Genomic DNA, 18,199 nt, shown 5'->3' on the forward strand with positions numbered 1-18,199 from the left:
CCCTGCTCATTTCTGGGCGCTGCACACTGTGTGACTGAATCTCACTCTGCACAGAACACTGATCAATGCCAGTCTGACAATTTTACAATGTGTTCTGGTTCAGTGGATCACATGTAATGTGAGATCCTGAAGCACCAGTTGTAGAAGCATTGTAGGTTGCAATCTGCAGATTTTCTGGTGATGAACTGCTTTTCCAGTCATAATGAATTAATTTTTTCGAATAGAAGAATGCCGGTCAGATACGTAAGTACAGACATTCTGACATTAAATCTGATACTTACCTCAGCTGGACATACAAGACCACACCAGGGCTTGAACTCACACCATCATATTTATATTAAAGTTTTAAACATGGATGTTGACAAACAAGTGAAGAATGAAGAATAAGAAATGATGTGTCCTGCTTGGTGCTCCAAGTACATTCAAATCTTGTACAGATTTCCCTTTGATATCGATGACTGGACACCCATTTACTACTTTTTGAATGTTAAGGCTATTTCTGAGGATTTGTTGATTTCATTCATTCATTCATTTATTTTCCGTAACCACTTGTCCTTGTAAGCTGTCATCGGGCGGAAGGCAGGGTACAGGTTGAGACAGGTCGCCAGACTATCACAGGGCCAACACATATAGACAGACAACCTATCACAATAGGGCAATTTAGAATCACCAATCAACCTGGCCTGCTTGCCACGCACACACGAGGAGATCATGCAAACTCGGCACAGAAGGGCCCCGAACCCTGTTCCAACCGGGGACCAACCAGGGACCCTCTTGCTGTGAGACAACAGTGCTAACCACGACGCCACCATGCTTCTCTGTCACTATGCGTTATGATTTTGTCCTTCTGCAGTGATGAAATACAGGAGGCAGGCACAATAACATTGCCATACATACTTCATCTGAAAGGTCTTATGCTTTGAAGTAATGCAATCACATGTACAAGCACTGCGCATCACACAGGTGATCGGGTTCATTGCCAATCAACATTTGACAGCTATGTAAGAGGTCTGAAAATCAGTGTTAATACCAACAAAATAACAACAGAGGTGTAATGAGGGCAAATAATTTCTGCAGAAATAGCAGGTTCATCTGTGAAAAAATCAGTAATTTAATATGTCAAGGTAAACAAATATCACTTATGCAAACACTTCAAGCTGTATGTTCTAACATATTCTGTTAATGCTCTGCAGTACTTTGTCTCCATATTTAAAAGAGATCATAGTTCACGCAGAGAGATTTTAGAGTGACCCTGCCCTGAACTTGCACTGAAGCATATGGTTCAACCCTCAATTATGCATGGCTAAATCTTCCTTCTTTTAGAGGGAATGAGCACAGAGTGTTATTTTGGTATAAGGTGACCTCTTTAGCAGAGATAACATTTGATGAGCATCAGGACGACTTTGGTCTGTAAATGTGAGAGCCCCTAATTCGATTTCCCTCCCATTGATGTTTTAATTTTGACAAAGGTCACACAACTTCAACTTCCTCGTAGATTTTTTTTTCCCAAGCAAAGTGTCATCGCTATTTCAGAATACCTACTGTGTGACAGACTGATTTAAATATCTCCTTTTCAGATTTGCAGATGAAGAGTGGGCTGGCATCCTTTGAAATTCCGCAGGAATGTCAAGGGAATTTGTACCAGACTCATCCAATTCAAGATTTGAATAGAATGCATTGAATAGCTTCAGCAATCCGCTGGGCAAACGCTTAAAGATGCTTCAGAGTGCTGGAGGATGGTGCAGCAAAAGGCCTATAATTAGTGTGCTACATCCAGCTATGTGGAGTAATACAGTGTGGGGTCTCAGGGTAATATAAAAACAGTCAAGTGGTGAACAGGTAAAGATTCAAGTCATCTTTATTTGTGGAGACCAATAGCACAATCACTGTGATATCTCAACATAGTTTTCAGGGCCGCATCAGGAATAGTTTCTGACCTGACTCGATGTATCCTCAGGTTGGTATGATAACCTGCCAACTAGTGCCCCCAAAATAACATTATGTACTTGACAGTAAGTTACGTACATGGTTCTGAACACTGGCATGGAGAAAGTCCTGGAGCAAAGTCCTGTGCTTTGTGACCCATCCACAACCCCACCATACCTTCTTCTTTGCTACCATCAACAAATCAGTCATGTGATTGCAGGTTTCCCAAATACATGCATTATACACACATTAGTTGGAATATGTGCAAATTTGGTGCATTACTTTTTGTAGAAAATCATACAAACAGTGCATGAAGATAGCTTTTCCAGCCAGAGCTGCAGAAAATAATGTTCAGCCAATCCAAAAATGCACAACAACAATTATGATGCTTACAACAGAGTGTGATTTAATAGCTCCATGGGATCATTTTTTAAGTGAGGTAGCTGCAGTGTCAAATGCAAGATGTGGACAGAGTGTGGCGACAGCCGGGACATAACTCCTGTAGAGATAAGCAAGGGAGGGAATAGGTCTTTCCATTTAGCCTTGTATTGGGAAATTTTAGCAATTAGTAGAACAATAAAATGCTCAATTTCTGCATGTAACGATTTTTATTGGATTATAAAAATGCAGACAAAAAGTATGGATTTGATGTGCCAATGCTTTAAATGTGAAGAGGCAATTAGAGTTGCCACTTCAATGGACAGCTCTTTGGAAATCTCTATAATTAAAAAAAAAAAGTTACTACAAGGTTTGGCTTTGTCTCCCTCTTCGTTCAACTGACAATTTTATTTTTTTAATGATTCTTTTTATTTTGGGGGGATTTTGCCTTTTATTGACAGGACAGCAATAGTTTTACAGGAAATGGGGAAAGAGAGAGAGGGGAGAATGACACGCAGCGAAAGGCCACAGGCCGAATTGAATCTGGGCTTCTGCAAAGGCCTCAACATATGGGGTGCAAACTTTACTAGGAGAGCTAGAGGTCGCCCCTTCTATTGACAATTCTCATCCAAATCTAAGACACACAAATTCTAATGAATTCCAGCACCACAATTAATTTATTTTTAAAAGTCCAGCGGGTCTTCCATTTAATTCCCAGTGTATCTAAACATGCCTGGTTGCCAGCTGTTTACATATTCAACAATGTACAATAATTTAGTCTCAACCAGTCTGTGCAGAACATCAGCCAGCCATGAATTAATTAAGGCTTTCTGCTCTGATAAGTACCAGCCAAGAAAAGAGGTTGAGTCTTTCAAGAGTGTGTAATCGTTAACTGTGTGCTGAAGGAAATTTAAGTCATCGAGTTGGCCATCTCAAGAACGCTTGAACTACTGGCAAAATATGCATGTCATGTCTTATTAGAGCGCACTGAATTGTGACTTTCAACACTATCTAGTTTCACTGCAAATATCAAGAATGTAAAAGGAGTTTTCTAGAGTTGTTCAGATTTATTATTACAATAATTGTTTTTTTGTCTTTTTTTTTTGTAAGAATCCATGCTTGAAATTTATAGCTCTTAAAGGCATTGTCACACACAATCACATTTTCTTACTTGGTTTACACAGTAATCAGATAAAGTAATTGCTGAGAGAACTGTACTAATTTCACCCAGGTTAACTGAAATATCTTTTCCAATCCTCTATTAAAAATCTGGTTTGCATAATGGCACTATTAAAGCCATAGGCTATCTCAATGGTCTCCTCTTCACTGCATGGAGGCATGGACGGTCATTTTCGAGGAGCTTAGTGTTCATGTCCAAAGTGCTTTTGCATACTGCATGTTCATTAGCTAATGGTCAGAAGAGCAATACATAATTATCTTCAGATAACAGAATTGCTTTGGAAGCCCACACAAGATCTTTTAGCAGAAAGTGAATGCATTACACACTCTAGCTGTACGGTCTCTGCATAGTTTGACATTTTGGGAAATACTTTTATTTGCTTTCTTGAAGAGTGTTAGATAGAAAATGTCTGTCCATTCAGTATGAATCTGTAGTCAGCAGTCAGTTAGCTTAGCTTTGCATAAAGACTTGGTCTGTCCAAAGGTAAGACAATCTACCTACCAGTAACTCTATAGCTCAAATGAGATACTACATGTTAATTAGTGAGCTTAAGTGGTGATAGTAGGTGGATTTTGTTACCTTTGGACAAAATCAGGTCAGCTGTTTTGCCTTGCCTCCAATCAATATGCTAAGCTAAGCTAATTGGCTGTTGGAAATATGGTGTTGATGTTTGGTATCAATGACTGGGAAAAAAAGCCAATAAGCATGTATTCCAAAATATCAAACTACTGCTTTATAGGGTACTCCTGATTTCTTACAATTTGGGTCTGATTTTCATAGGTTGGGCCATTAGCCAACTGTATTGACTTAATTAATGAGCAGTGCGTTGCTAAAAATATATATATTAGACATGGGCATCCAATCATACAGATTTAATAAGATGCACAGGTTAGACAAACTGTAAAAGATACTGTGATCCCAGCACTTTTTCATACCTAGAAGACAGAATAGGTGGATTCCACTGACTTCTGAAATGACTTTATTAATGTCCTGGTACTTGCATTTTTTAACAGTCTTTAACATTGTCAGTGGTCGCTGGTACACTCCAAAACTATCTGGTTAGTTTCAGACATCATAACTATGTGTTTAGGTTTAGAGGGAAAAAAAACATGGTATGACACTGAATAATTACGTTTGTCACATTACATACGTCACATTTTACATGTTGCATATTTTACTAGTGTTGCCAGCTACACATACTTAAATTCAAGTCAAGGTTGACTTTGGGACGTGAATGCCTGTCTCCTGGTTAAAAGTCTTATGTTTGTTTGACCTATCCATTCACTACCCTGCCCATTCTATGGACTTCTTTGATATTTGTACAATATTACGCAGGATTTGTCACTTTTTATGCAACATTACGTCAATTCCTTCTCTGCAATCATAGTATTTGCATTGTATTACCCAATGTGCTGTAAAACCCACACCCAGTTTACACAAGTATTTCTAGGCCTAACTTGCTGGGCTATAATACTTGCTGTATGTGCTCGCTCACAGGTGTCCTGTGTGAAAAAGGATTATGACCACCATTTTTGGTGTTTTTCCTTCAAATAGAATGGTTTAGATAATCAGGCTAAACTGGAAGCTTGTTAATGTCTCATCATCTTACTTCTGGTGTTTCTTGCCACATTGTCCTATACTTTATCAAAACCAAAGATAGTTGAGGCCCAAAGCTATGAAAATGAGACCCAAGTTGCAATAAAAGTAAATGATCCTCTCAGTAACCACACTAACGGTTGCCAGAGATGGTGTGTCTGAATCGAGGGGTTTTCTAAATGAAAATGAGGAGCTCTTTCCAAATTATTACTTTAATGCACAGCTTTTTTCACAGCATGTGAACTGTTGGGAACTTACACTGGAGCTTTAAGTCCTTAATGCTTTGATGCTGTGATCACTGTGCAAACAATAAATTCAAAAGGGTATCAGGGTATCCATGCACGTGCTTGTGCCTTGCTCTCTCTCTCTCTCTCTCTCTCTCTCTCTCTCTCTGTATGTGTGTGCGTTGGAGGGGGTTGCAACTCAAACAGAAGCCACTTTAATCTCTGTCCTTGAGAGTAATCTTGCCTGTGTGCAAAATGGCTCACTTTATCAACTTGGTGGCAGCCTGCCCTGCCTGGAGTCTGGAGGCAGCAGAAGCAGCACCAGCAACTGTGATGCTTTCCTCCTGACAGCCGAGAGAGAGCAACCAGACGATCACCTTCTCCAGAGGCCCACTGTGTGCTGAGGAAGGACACGGAAGACACTATTATGTTTTACCGCTACTGATCCAACTCGGATTGATCATATGAATGACCTGTATCTATAGAAATATTTTTAAAGGCAAGGTTTCTTCTCACGTTCTGATAATTGATAAGTTCTGGTAAGGAGATTCTTACAGGTTTTGTATTGATTTTTGTATTATTGCTCTCTACCTGCAACCAAAGAGGTGAACGGGGTAGCAAATGTTGAAACACTTTCTCACAGAGACATAGATAGGAAGATAGATACCACTCGCAATGTGTGAATATGAAGCTAAAGTAAGGGGGTGGTTAGCTTAACTTAGCATTAAGAAAACAAATCAAAAAGAGCAGTTTTACTAATGATAAGCTAAGCTCTAACTTCATATTTAACAGACACACAGAATATGAGAATGATATTGTTCCTTCTGATGCTACAAAAAGGCAAACCTTATTTCCAAAAAAGTCAAATTATTCCTTCATATTTGAAGGCTTAAACAGTGATTGTGATATTGTGCATTCACAAGAATGTGTCATTAAGTTCACTTGTTTTTATATTTCTGAATAATATACTGTTAGACCATAGACTGTATAATACAGATGGACGAGATGACATCTCCCTAGAAGTGTAGCCAAAACATCTTGATCGCCCCCTGGTGGCTGGCTGCAGTATAGGTCATAAATCCCGCCCCTCCATGTTAGCAGATGTGACACACGCCTAACTAGATCAAAATTCATGCTAAAAAAGTCTTCCCAAATATACCATTTTATGTAGCTCTAATCACTCTGTTGTTTGTTCAAGTATTCATTTATTTGATAAGTTTCTATTTTTAGTTAGTCATTTGATGCTATAACACGGCTTTTACGACATATTTGGCACTGCTCGCAATTGGTCGTATGCGTGTATAAACGGAAACAGGACTGTAATCACTACTGGGCAGACTTTGGCCATGTCCAGGATATTTTGACTATTTTTGTACAGAAGACGGTACTGTAGGTGTGTTGTCTATATTAATATACGGTTTTTGGTTTACACATAGAATTAAAATGGAAAACAAATCATTACAAAGTGATCCTTTGTGAAATGTACTCATTTCATTGTTTGATAAAGACAGTGAAACATAACTAACCCTTTTTTCTGGCATGCCAACAGCTAATGAATCCCTGTAAACAGCACAGTCATTTTCTTTTTTGCTTTCACCCAACTATAACACAATTTCTGTGCTTGCTTCAGATCCTGAGAATCTGCCTGAGGGCAAAAAACTGTTTTCTACGTTGCTGCTGACCAATCGACCCTCTCAGCCCTCAGCAACCTACCTACAGTGTGATGACTACGCCTCGGCTGCTTCTGTGTAGGTTTACATATATTATCTCACAATCATTAGCATTTTTCTTACCACAGCTATCTGAATGTAAACTTTCTCATTTCCATTTTTATTTTGCAGTAGTAGGAGATGCATTTTTAAATGTTTATGGATGTTTTGAATTGACCAAATTCTTATGGTTGTTGTTGTTGTTGCTGTTGTTGTTGTTTAATATAATCTGTCCTTATGAGACAAAGCATGTTAAATCCAAATAATGGCATGTTTGTGCCTTTAAAAATAAAGACTGCATTAATATGGTCCAATTTGCCTGCAGCTTAGGCTAGTCATTAGCCTCTCTGTGTCTTACACTGTGAGGCTAAATTGGGTTAAGGAAAACACGCACACAACCAGGTTGAAAAACAGCGGAGGGCAGCCTTTAAATCAGGTCATCACCAAGGCAGAGTGTGTGTAAGATGTGCCTTTGGAGCAGATTGCACTTCGCTGGCCTGTATCCCATAACAACCACCTTCCAAAGGCAGCGGTCAAGAGCTCAGCACGGACACCCCTGTGGTCACCCTTCATAACCCCTTTTTGAGGTTAAAAGAGGGTTTGATCAAGGGATCTGCCACCCCACCAACCCCCGGTCAAACACAGACTGTGTGCTTCTTCATGTCTGAGGCTCCCAACGGGTCCTTTTTGAAGACTGATCCCAATTACACAGCATTGAAGCTGGAACGTAGCTCCATACAGGAGCTAAGCTTTTTTCTGTATGTTGTGAACCCTGCTGTGATTACATCAGTATTTAAATGTGAGGCAACATCATACCAGCCCTATGATTTATCCATGAAGAAATCCAAGAGTTCCCGGGTAGAGAATGAATCATATTCAATATTGTAATCAATTGCAAGATATACTCTTCTTTTCCCCCCCTCACAATTTGCGGTTGAGTACCAACCCAAAGTGATGGTGTAATATGAAAGTAAGACAATGCTAGTAACATGCTACAAATCAGTAAATGTCACACTGAATCCCATTTAGGGAGCAGACAAGTTTCAGAGACAGTGAGGATGACATTCATGTGGTGTTTATTTAGCCGAAGCTATTTGTGGGTTTCATGGCTGCATCTCATAGCCTCTGGAGGATGGAAATGTTGGAGGAACAATCAGGGGACTGTTTGAGGCTTCAACATCTGTTGTGAACAAATCAAAGTCACCATTACTGCCGCGCACTATTTACAATAGCCTAGCTCCTTCTGCAGTATGGAATGGGTGTGTTAATACTCAATCTGATCCATATCTGATGCATTTAGTGTAATGGTTAGAAACTCTTAAACTTTAACACTATTATACTATATTATACTATACTATATTATATATTTTTTTATTGTTTTTTTTGTTCATTCTGTGTGTACTGTAATGTAGTGGCCCACACTTACTATTACTACAGTGTCTTTTTCTTTGTCACTCCAAAAAGGGATGACTGCTGCGACAAGTCGGCTCATCGGATAGAAAATAAGGCAAAAACATGAATCTTGGTGGGCTTTCTGGGCATATTGAGCTTAAGAGCACCAAGTCTGAAAAGCATTACTGGCTTAAGGGCTAACTCATATCCAACTCCTCAGTGAGTCAAGCTGTCACAAAAAGCTGCCACAATCTTCCCACTTTGCTTTATGTTGCACAAAAATCCTGCTGTATTGGTGTTTCTCAAAGCTGATTGTCCCATTCAGCCACAGAAATAAAGCAAATTATCAGTGATACATTTCCCATTTCCAACATAGTGACTGTGGTGTGATAATAGCAGTCTTCTCACTCACTCAGCCTCTTCAGACTGAGCAAATCAGTGAACCAAAGACTGAAGGTACGTTGCGCCTGAATGCTGGCTAAAAAAAAAACCACCTTTAATGATGTGAACTATACAGAAAGTCACACACCGTGGACTGTGAGACATGAGCAGGGATATTAGCTTCTTTGACTATGATGTCATTGATTGTTGAGATGGAGGGCAGGAAACGAGGCAAAGGCTACCAAAACTTCAAAAATGTCTATAATTTTTAAATAGCAGGACTTAAAGGAGAGTTAAAGTTGAATTTAAAAAAAAAAAATCTCACTGAGTAGCAGCAGCAGATGTAAAACCGTGCTAATATTCGAGTATTGCGTTTAAGCAACATTCAACATGCCTTGAGTTCGATGCAATTACAAATGCTGTCAACTTCTCACTGTTTTTAGCCACGACCTTGATTTTTAAAGGCATTTCACCAGAACTCTGTAACAGTTGACCTAGAGAATAGTAGCTTGAGTTAGCAAACATTAGAGTGAGAACGGTGCATCCATATCCTGTTTTACATCATCGTCATCATGTTCAAGGTGGGAATATTACGCCATTATGCTGCCTTGTCGTACTGAATGTAGGTACAATTGTGGAAAGGGAGGACAGAATTGTCTCACCTTTGAGCCAGCAGCGAAGGAAGTGACAGCACTGAATCTAGGTTTATGTTAAAGAGACAATCTGCAGGACAGGATTATGAGTGGGTGGCTGTGATGATTTGAGTATTATGTTTGTGATCTACCACGGGAGATTTAAGAAAGCAGCTAGCAGCAGATAGGGGCTAACTCACAAAAGAATAGCGGACATAAATTGGGAAAACAATGAGGTCCAGGAGCTCCTTACCCTCCAAGCACACAACAAGGTCAGCCGCCATATAACAGGGACGGTAAACGATTGCTATGCCATGTGTGCCATTATCATTGTTTAAAAATACTGCATATGCATATGTTATAGGTCACATTAGAGACAGGCACTGTTGTGTTAAATTTCACGGCTCTTTTGTTTCTGCAATGCCAGCATGCTGTCTAAAAACACACACTGGAGCAGCATCTTGCCGCCATTGTTTGGTTCAGCATAAAGAAAAGGACTCAAAGTTGAAAAAAAAAACAGATGGCAAATGTTTCAATGGTGGACCTAACTGCAAACATAATAGTTATAGTCTGTTAGACTACAGTGCAGCCCACGCTTTTATTGGCTCACTGTGTAATGTTAGTAACGTTAGGAGGTCAGGAGGACATCACGTCCATCAGTTTCCAGACAACTCAGTATTTAGATTTATCACTTCCTGCCTTCCATCTGAATTTTGCATGTCATAATAGATACGTAAATGCAAATAAGCTGTTATACTATGCATTTAGTTGTGATTTAAGTTTAGCAGGAAAAAGTACCAGCATGGCAGTAACAGTACTGAAACCTCGAACAGATGATTTATCCATTCAGCTTTACATTTTCCCTTCTATAATTGAGTCTGTTATGGTCATTAAATTGATCAGAGCTAAAAAAAAAAAAAAAGTGCTCATCTAAATGGGGACTGTGGCAGTGGTGGCACTTTGAGTCCGCAGCTACAACCACTCGCCCTGATGCAGATGCAGCTTTAAGGCTAAACTATCTTAGACAACCAGCACGGCTGCCAGCTCGGGGCTTTGCCTCTCACCTCAACACAGACAGAACATCACACAGGAGCCATGCATGTCACATTGACTTACCAGCAGGGAGGGTAAAATTCACAAAAGAAGAGCAAAAGAAGAGAGTCGATGAACGAGAATGAGAGACACACAAATCAATAAGATGACACTGCCAAACAAAAAGGGTTCTCACAGACGTCTGTGCATTAGTGCAATGGAGCATGCAGGAAGTCTATGTAGGCAACAAAGAGGAGCTGCAAAACCCAAAGCCTGTTCGAGAGGCACTTTCTGTGTCTAGCTGGTTGTTTACAGCCATAGCTTCATCTATTTTGTGTCACCAGTCGTTACTGATGGTGTGAATAATGTTCACACATCATTGTTGTATCTATGCAAATGCAATTTTTAACAAATGAATTTTAAATGCATTTCTTTAGTGCAACACTTTTGTATAAATGTAGATGTACGTAGAGCAGGTGAAAATTGTCTAAAGTCAATCAGTGAGAAAAAAAGTGAAAGGAGAGAGGCAGATCACACTTCCACATCCCTCCATCGGGACTTAGTGCTTCAGGGGAGGCGATCATTAGGAAAATAGGAGAGTGGGTGCAGGATGCCGGCTGAGAGATGGATAACTCCGTTAGGCATGGCAGACAGAGCTGCAGTGAAGGCGGTAAACAGTTCAGACCTGTGGCACCCTTACAGGCATCGTAAGCAGAGAGCGCTGCGCAGTTATTGGTTCACTCCCCCACTAATCATGATTAGTGGAAACTGGAGGGAAAAAAAACAAAACTGTCAGGATTTATGTCAAGATTTGATATCACATAATTTGTTTTATTTCTCTTTTTAGTGGGGGAAAAAAATTAATCGTTCCATCCTGTCAGTGTGGAGGCATTTTGGAAACAGCATGTATCCAAATATAAGTCTGTATAGACAGGGGCTCTCAAAGTTGTCGTAATAGCTGATACAATGTAGAAATAAACCCGGCAAACAAGCCTCGTCATTATTTCTTCTTGCATGTGCTCACACTGCTGCCATGGTGAGGATCTAGGGACCGTTGCTCCTTGAATCATTTGAATAGCATCAGAGCAAGGTTTCTTTGCAAAAATACTGACAAAATGTATCCTTGGTACTCTCTCTGGAGGTAATATAATTATTCATGCAGAGCATATAAATCTGTTGCAAGTGTTCTGTTGAATTGTAATGTCTTTTTTGTGTAATGTAAATGCACTGTGTCAGTTATTCCCCATAAAACCGTTTTAACATGAATTCAGTCTGTATAATGTGATTATTCAGTGCTACCTAATCTGAGCACAGTATCCAGAGTGATGTTCGAGACTGCTGAGAGGCATGTGAATGTTCATATGTGCGTGGCTTACAGGGGTTAAGGTCTGTCAGACTGTCCTATGTGGGAGATCAGGGGTGTATAAAAGAAGCTGATTGAGCCTAAAGCCAGCAGAATGTTACAATCGAATTTTTTTTTAAAAAGTGCTATAATAGACAGTAGTTGCTTTATCACATTGGTTAACAACATCATGCGGTTACTTTTGGTTTTCACATGTGGAGATATGGAGCATGTTTCCAATTAAACCTGTTGTTTGACAGGATTTCCACTTTGGGCAGATGGCCTTGATGAATCATTTTCAGGCTTTGAGGAAAGAAATCCATCCTCTGAGTCAGCCACTGGACGCACAAGGATACACTAAGAGATGTTTTTGTCCACATTGTAGATTTTCAATTCCATTCACAATGCTTCAAAAATATCAAAATAACACATGTGATAGACTACTTATATTTTTTGGAGACTGTCATCTTTATGAGCATTGTACTGTTGCACCTGAACATTTTCATGCACATGTTCTGTACTGTATGTCTGATTTATTATGGCTTTACATAAAAAGTGACTTATCCAAGCTTGGTATATGTTGTACCAGCTATATTGATAGTCTCCAGGCAATGTGAACTTTTTGTGCTCACTGACAATTGGTATGAAATTGTGAAGAATATCTTGATTCAATTCAAACAGCCACGCAGGTAGTTTACCAGCTGGGAGAGCAATATTAGCTGTAGCCTTATTGCTCCAAATCCAGTTGGGAGAATAAATGTTGGCATTGTTAGTTTCTGCAAACCTTGAATACATAACATTTTTTATTAAGTTGTAGATACGTTAGTGTTGTGATGTTTATGCACCAAAATCTCTTGGTTATGGTTAGCAATAGATCACGTTTGGCTCACAATACCAGCTTTTGGCATCAAAATCGTGGCTGAAAATGCAGTGAAAACAACTGCTTTTCATGGCTCTTTCCAGCAGGAAATGCAGTGCTATGTCAGTAGAAAATCAACTGCTTTTTGTGAAACATTCCTGGCTGGAAAGACTGACAAGTTGCTAGGAAACACCCATGTTTGGTGTTCAAAAAAATGCTGAAAATGACGCTGAAAAATCAACCTGCTTAGTTGTTTGTAGGTCTCAAACAGTGGTCTGCAGCTTGGCAGGTGTCTAGGTCTCCTACTCCTGAGACCAAAGTCAACTCATATAATACGTCATTTTAGAAACGCTGACATTTTACATATAAAACCTTCAAATATAACGTATTAGTTTGCAGAAACATATAATGTCATCATTTTTCTAGTGTCTGGGGAGTTACTCCGCACAATACTTAGTTGTGATTCTTTTTTATCACATTGTAATGGGTGAAGTGCTGCGAATACAAGACCACCTGTTGCTGTAACTTTTGACAGTCTGATCATTTACCATCACCACGTCTAAACCCATGAAAGAAAGATGACAAATGTTAGCAAGACAGGACAGGTATGTGGGAGCTGCCACATGACTTGATGTGTTGAAATAACACTTGGAAGTGTAACGTCCTGTGGAAAACCAACATAACCCTGTATTGTAATTGGACAGAACCAAGTAACTGTGGACTTGTTGAAAAAGTAAAGAATATGGCCTGTGTTAGTGTTTTTAGGAAATAATATCTTTATGACTATAAAGACTGAAAGCACATCTATAGCTAATGCCAAGGCCCCCCAGAGTCATTGTTTCCAAAGTCATGCCAAAAAAAGTTTTATCCTCTTTTGAATAATGAAACAAAAACACTACTGCTGCGTTAATGAAGTGTAGTTCTTTTTTTTTTTTAAAACAAAAAGCGAAAAGATTTTAAATTTCATATCATCTCTGACGTGTACAGAAATCTACATTCATCACACATCTGAGCTTTAATGTGAGAAAAGCACACAAAAAATGGCATATCTGCAATGAAATGAATAAAGAACATCAAACCAGCTGGCACACACTACCCTCTCATTTCCTGTTAAAAAGTACCCCCCACTGTGTGCTCTTGTTTGGTTCTCCTGTATTATTATCCGTACCTTTTAGCACACGGCCAGAGCTCATGTTATCTCTATTTATTTATTCTTTTTTTTTGTTACCACTGGGAATTTTTTTTCTGCCGACATTTTTGCGACTTGCAAACCCCACCCTCAAGCATGGAGGCTCCAGTCACAGCGAGTATCCTTGCCTTTGAGAACATGCCAAATTTGATTTTGAATGTAGAATACAGGAGTCTAAGGGGCCTTTGGGAAATGGTGGCCTCTCACTCCACAGAAAGAGATAGATTAGAGGTAATCAGCTCCTCCCACTGTATTCAATCTCTCGCCTCTCTTTGCTCCTTGATACACTTTGTTGTTTACCAAGAGGAGCGATCCATCAAAGCCTTTGGAGGATGACACGTGGGAGAAAGCAATGCCAATACATTAAGTCTATGGGAAAGACTCCAGCCTACTGTCAAGTGAAATATAATAGAAAATGCTTTTGTTTGATGTTTGACAGAATACACAAGAAAAATGAAAGAATGACGAAATTGAACATGGTGTACCACTACGCATTATGAGTACACGCTAACCTAGCTGCCAAAATGTAATTTACATGTGGGAAATACAGAAGCTTGAATTTTGAATAAACATACACAAGCAAATCGATGGACCAAGAGTAATGCGGTACATGTGAAACTCTTACAGTTGATTTTGTGCACTGTAAAAATCTGATAAGCCGATCTTACTTAAAATGATATTGAAAACCAACTGCCTTGAAAAAAAAAAGAAATTTACGTTTTTTTTATATGTACGTGTTGTTTACTTAAAATTTAGCTGCATTTACTTAATTCTGTAAAGTTGTTGCAACAGAAAAATGCCAAGTGAAAGTAACTTTTTCTTTTTAAGTGTTAGCAACTACAGTAAACCAAGTTAGCCTGACTTCACTTGATAATGATAAAGAATTTTGGCATTTGTGAAGTTATTAGATCTGAGTTCTGTTTTGATCACATGTGTAAGAATATACAGATATGAATGCCTAGTATGCAAACAGCAGAATACAGATATATGGCACTGCATACTTGGTTTACTGAAGTTTATAAAACTTAAAAAGACTGACTTAAACTTGCAATTTTTAAATTGCAACAGCATCACATTTAGTAAATCTAACTACATTTCAAGTAAACTGAACAATTAAAAAGTAAAGTAAACGAAAATGTAGATGTAGTTACATTTACTTACATTTTTCAAGGCAGTTGGGTTCCTATTTTTTTCAACGTAAATTCAACAAGTCAGATTTTACAGTGTGGAATCCTTCAAGTGCAGGTGTGAAAACGGATGCATTTTAAAGTCTGACGGCAATATTATCTGTACAGACCTCTGTTTTACGCATATTGAATTAGGCAAAATAAACAGATATGTACATACAATTAATTCCATCTTTCATCACACCTTCCTCACCGCACTCTCTCAGCAGAAGGAAGCTGAAGCTCATTAGCACAGATGATCTGTAATTGATGTCTGAAACGATACCAAAACACTAGTTAATATTCCAAATCCAGCACCCTGTAGCAGAACCAACAGATGCAAGAGCACAAACAAATATGTCTCCTCTGATGTTCGGGAGGTCTGGGGAGTACTGTTGAGCAACAAGCTGATATGAGATTGACAGGGAGTCGAAGAAAGGTGTTGTTTACAACGACAGCGAGAGTCTGAAAATCACACTCCAGCAACTTCTGCTTTAAAGTTACTAATCAGTGGGAATAAATCATGCCATGTGAACGGGAATGTAATTTTATGGGGAGACAGAGAAACATGTCAACCCCAATAATTTCATATAAATTATTTGTCTGCTTTAATTAACTCTATCAAGCACCTGTCACAGTTTGCCTGCAGAGCACGACAGAGAGGCTCTGCCGCCTGCTCACTATGTGGATCTCCGTCACGTTCATTCACACATTTTTGGAGTTGCTAGTCACATGAGCTAGCTGAAGTTGTCTAAACATATTTTCCCACAGCTGAGGTCAGCCATAATTGATGCAGAATAAAGTCTGAGATGGCTAAAAATATCAACATTAATTTGGCAGTTGCATCAGTTTGGGAATGTGTGTGACACGCAGGTTCACTGAGAGGTTAGCAAGCCAACTTTGTGGGCAAGAAGACTGCAGGTTCATAATTAACTTGGCTGTATTTGACATATGTGTATTCATGTATACATAATTAAACTGTGGGACTTGCTAAGCATTTCCAGAACTTTTTCAAGTCTTCCTCAGACATTCACTCATTTTCGTTGCAATACAGAGGACATATCTCTGTGACACAACCGACTGCAATCACTACAGTCAACGTTAACATTATTGTTATTCAAAACACATCTGAAAAGGACTTTAAATTGCAAAGACTCATATCACTTCATTAATGCATGTGGTGCATTTCAACTTGTAAATACAAACTTTGTGTAATTTATACATTTCTTTGATTTTTCAAAGACAGCTTAATCTTAAACTTTGACCAATTATGCAATCTTTGTTTGTTATCTTTTTACTTTTTTTTATGTGTGATTATTACTATTTCTTTGGGGGGTGGTATCTTGATAGCCATTTTTAGCCTCTAACTTCTTTTCTATGTCTTTTCTGTACACAAGTATGTGCAAATAAATAAACTAAACTAAACAGTCTCCAGTATGAATCCCCGATATTTCAGCTTCCACATATGAATTCATTTCATTTCCTTTGTGTGTGTTGAAGGACATTAAGAAGTCACATTTGCTGTTTTGATTGCTGTTCAAATCACAGTATAACCTTGGTAGAAAACACATACACCGTGTCATATTAAGGAGTAAATGCTTTCTTTTTTTTTAAAAAAAACTTCTTTTTTATTTTGCAGTTAAGGTCATCAAAGAGGTCCAAGGGTAAGACACACATTGTCAGATATTATTCAGGTTTTGAATAAGTCCCAATGTTGCTCCATACTATACAGAGAGATTTTCATTGCTTTATCAAAGCAATATAACATATTACATTTCATTAATTTTTGATTACTTTTCTGACAAATGTTTTGAAGTCGGCAATAGAGCTGAAAATTGTCTGGAAATACGCTATGCCAAAAGAAGATATTCCTGCGTAATAAAATTGAATATTTTATTCCACATCTAAACTTTTAACCAAAAAGAATATATTTGGATGTAACCCCTTTGTAATCACCAACACTTTGTAAGCCTAACTTTAACTTAGACTTAGACTTAGACTTAGACACGTTTATTTATCCCACTTGTGGGAAATTAACTTGTAACAGCAGCCGTGTGTACAGAAAAAATATATATTTTGTATATTATATTTTGTATATCAATATATACAAAATATAAAATATACAAAAGTGCACAAATGGCATGTATCAAAGAAGAAGAAAAAAATGTACAGCTTTTAAATAGCTGTACATTTTTTTCTTCTTCTTTAACTGATTGCAATTAGGCTTACACTTATTTTGTAGTGTCATTACTTGTAACCAGTTACTTGTAAGTTTCCTCCCAGAAATGTAAGTCTTAAAGTTTTTATTTTTTAAACTTCAGTTGTCATGTGTGGGCCAACCTGCCGCCTGCCCTGTTACCGCTCACAGCACACACCTGAGCGCTGCCTGTCAGACTGGACCAAACTAATCTAACAGTATTCGGGGGGGTACGAGCGACCCCTCCCAATTTGGACTGATCCTCGTTTTTTTGTTGAAATCTGATTGGCTCAGAGATTGTCATCACGAAGAGTTTCCACCTGTGTGAAGTTCCTGTGATAAACGTAATTAGCAAAACCGAAGAAGAAGAAGAAGACGGGAGCGGAAGAGGAAATGTGTGGAAAAGAGACGTTTTTAGAGATAAAAAGCAAAACAAGTTGCAAAAGCGCCGAAGTGACAGCTGTTTTTGGCGGTGGAGGAGCCGAGGTTGCTGTGGACTCTGTGAGACAGGCCGCAGAGGACAGCTGGACTGCTCTGAGACTTTCTGCTGATGTGACGGTAGGACAGCCAGTCTCCTTTTGTTTTTTGGGGGGGGGTTTGAGAAGGTATAGGCCTCTATACCTCGGGGGTTGGTTGTTTCTGTCTCTAAATATTTGATTTTGACGAAAAGCACCATGTTTTTATCTCGTTTTACACGCACAAACGTTTTACTCGCTGTGTATTTGTGAGACTGCGTTGTAGTTTTCGACGGTGTATTGAAAAACAGCGAATATCGGCGTGTTCATGTATGTGTGAGAGTTTGCAGCTATTTTAACACTCTTTTGAGTGACTGTTGTGGTACTGAAAGTAGTATTACTTGGCAGTATACTGTGACTGAGGTACTGTCCCAACTCTCTTCGCCTGGCCTGGTCTTGTTTCAGGTGCAATGGTGACATGTCAAACTGAGAGGACGGCTGTCAGCATGACATCCTAAAGTGTCTCAAGGTCTTCAGCATC

General features: G+C 38.9%; 1 long non-coding RNA gene across 1 annotated transcript in view; it reads left to right on the forward strand.

The window, feature by feature from the left end:
- Positions 1-9,901, forward strand: part of LOC148187702 (uncharacterized) — an 82,808-nt gene extending 72,907 nt beyond the window's left edge. Inside the window, exon 4 of the long non-coding RNA XR_015778550.1 lies at positions 6,935-9,901. This is a non-coding gene — a long non-coding RNA (uncharacterized LOC148187702). The remainder of the gene's footprint in view (positions 1-6,934) is intronic.
- The last annotated feature ends 8,298 nt before the right edge of the window (positions 9,902-18,199 follow it).

Source organism: Plectropomus leopardus, chromosome 13 (genome assembly GCF_026936395.1).
Source record: "Plectropomus leopardus strain MGB_pleo_1.0 chromosome 13, ASM2693639v1, whole genome shotgun sequence".
In the NCBI taxonomy this organism is placed as follows: domain Eukaryota; kingdom Metazoa; phylum Chordata; class Actinopteri; order Perciformes; family Serranidae; genus Plectropomus; species Plectropomus leopardus.